Source organism: Octopus bimaculoides, chromosome 2 (genome assembly GCF_001194135.2).
Source record: "Octopus bimaculoides isolate UCB-OBI-ISO-001 chromosome 2, ASM119413v2, whole genome shotgun sequence".
In the NCBI taxonomy this organism is placed as follows: Eukaryota; Metazoa; Mollusca; class Cephalopoda; order Octopoda; family Octopodidae; genus Octopus; species Octopus bimaculoides.
Genome location: NC_068982.1, coordinates 114,730,168 through 114,733,328, shown reverse-complemented (window position 1 = coordinate 114,733,328; position 3,161 = coordinate 114,730,168).

Sequence of the window (3,161 nt, the reverse complement as noted above, 5' to 3'; positions counted from 1 at the left end):
ATATATATATATATGTATACACCCAGTGATACACACACATATATATGTGTATATATATATATATATATATATATATATATATACATACACACACATATATATATATATATATACATATATATATATATATATACACATATATATATATAAGTATGTATGTATAACTCGGGGAAAATAGTGAAGCATGAATGATGCAAATTAGTCATGTTATAAATAAAGTATCTAATATAGATATGAATCGAAAATAATGTGTTATGTATGTATCTATGTATATATGTGTGCACACATGTGTATATATACGTACATGTGTGTGTGCGCGCGCGCTTTCGCGTGCTTATGTATGTACGTATATATAAATATGATATATATAAATATATATATATGTGTGTGTGTGTATATATATATATATATATATATGAAGGGGGAAAGGCAGATCAGATAGATGTAAATAAAGATTCAGATTGAAATTAAGTATGAGAAAAAAAAATCGAATGTTCAATAAATAAAAAGAATATAACAATATCAGAGATATATGAAAGCTTCGTGGCAAAATGTATTGAATCTGGGGATCGAGTCAAGAAAGAACCAATAGGCCAATGGGGCGATATGCTAATGAAAAAAATGGAATAATGTTCCGTGACGTTTATTAGAGTTTTAAGATTTATTGAGGTCAGATACTAGTATCAGTGTCAGTACGACATAAGATAGCGTCAGATACAGATATAGCTGTATGCCATTACGTCATGATATAACGTCAATTCAGAGACCGATGTAGTGCCATTACGACTTGATATACCATATACAGAAATTTGTACAAGTGTTATTACGAGTGCTATTATAATGGTTTCAAATTCTGGTACAAGGCTAGCAATTTCGAGGAGGTGGGTGTGAGTCGATTAAATCGACCCCAGTTCTCAACTGATACTTATCTTATCGACCCTGAAAGGATGAACGGCAAAATCTACCCCGGTGGAATTTGAATTCAGAACGTAAAGGTGGACGAAATGCCGCTAAGCATTTTGCCCGGCGTACTAACGATTCTGCCAGCTTGCCGCTTTAGCGCGTGTTATTATATTGTGACATAGCTTACGATACAGCTATCGATGTTGTGTTACTATATGAGGTTTTGTCACTAGGTTGTGATATGATTTTATGCTGTGATATGAACATCGTGTCATTATCTTGTGGCATGACGTCATATACAGATATCAATGTATCCGTATTACACAGTAACATGGTGTCATATGGAGAGCATCGTAATGTCACTGCTATGACAAAACGTCATCTACAGGTGTAATTACATAGTGTAATTACACTGTAACATGACGTTATACAGGTAGCAGCATAATGTCATTACCTCGGGATCGTAGTATGTGATTTTAGTTACAGTACATTTCACCTGTGGTTCGCAAATTGATAGATACCCAGCACCACCGCCGGCAAATATAGGTGAAAAATCTGATCATCCCCGTCACATTACTAATGAGAAAACGATAGGGATTGCTTCTATATCATTGTTCTTTTTTCGCCATGGTGTTGAACATATTTACCAACCTACTTGTGGACCGCCTTTGGTTCTATAAAACTTACTGTTTTTAAGCAAACTAACTGTTTTAAATCTTCTCTTAAAATTTCGGGCTAATTTATGTTCGAAACACCACGTTCTTTTCAAAATCAATTGAAACAAAGGCAGTGTATTTCATCAGAGATACAATAAAAAAAGAGTTGAAGCCAATTTATACTTATTAAACTTGGTAAATTGTCCTCTCACTTTTTAATCCTGACAATCTCGCCAGCACTAATCCTCTTTTATGATAAACACGGCATTACACTGCCTGTAACCAGGAATCTGGTTTTAAAAGTGGTACATTTTTTACTTTACCTTTCGAGCTTCAAGTTGTTAAATCCGTATTCCAAAAATTGTATAAATGGAAAAATGCAACTTCGAAAACTACAGACACAAAACATAACAAGCTGTTATTAACAGTACCACACATCTGTATCTTTCAAAATTTTTTGATGAGTTTAATCTCCAGAGAGAAGCTAACTTGCAAAGCCTTTCGTGAACCAGCTGGATCCACAGGGACGAAGCTTATCTTCGTTTCTGCAACATTAGGTCGATAAGAAACAAACCTCTCTTGCTTGATACGGCTCATGTCTATTACGGCTGAATTTCCCACTTCAGAAAAAAGAAAGACAAATAGTAAGAAAGAAGAGTGAAATCCAATGCATTGCTCGTCACTCTGCATTGCAACTACTTAAAAGTGGTAAGATAAAAGTCGTTTCACCTGAGATACTTTACATAGATGTAGGTGGACTTACTCGTGCAGTGATATTTCTCTCCAACCTTTCGTCTCGTTGAGCGAGAGTTATCCACGCATTACTGTTGAATATCTTATACAATCAACAAAGGCACCATAGAGTTTTGCCAAGATCCGGTTCAGGTTTTTCGCTCGATGTATTTCATTTGTCTTACTGCGCAAATATACAACGTTCAATCTGCTGAATATAGCAGCCAAATCACTCCTAAACCTCACTTCATCTTCTTGGAAAAAGAGCGTACTGACAAAAGGTGGTTGTATTTGGAACTTTATTGATCATAGGTCCGCTGGGAACAAACAACTATAAAAGCAACAACGACCATAACGATACCATCACCGCCACATCACCGACATTATCACCAGCAACTAGAACAGCAGCATCTCACCTCACCACCATCTCTATAATACGACCTCAGCACTTGACTGGTACTTTATTTTATTAATCCCAGTTGGACGACAAGCGAAGTTGACCTCGGTGGAATTGTAACTTAGAATGTAAGAGGTTGTAATTAAAGACCGCAAGTTTTTTTTTTATCTCACACTCTACCGAGTCTACTAACCCACAACACTCGAGGGGACGTCTTTGTAGTCTCCCACTTTGCTAGAAATAGCAGCCAAATCTCCTTCCAAAGATACCCTAACACCCTAGAAAAGAAATATCTTGTATAACGCGTTTCTGGTATACAGGAAAGGAGCGGGATACTAACGGTTGGAATGCTTTTGCTCATAGGTCTACTCAATCAGGTTTGACCTGAGATTAGAAAATAGCAGCGGCGGCGGTAGCAGCAGCAGCATCACCAACAACCTACCATCGCCTTCTGTACTATTGTATTATTATTA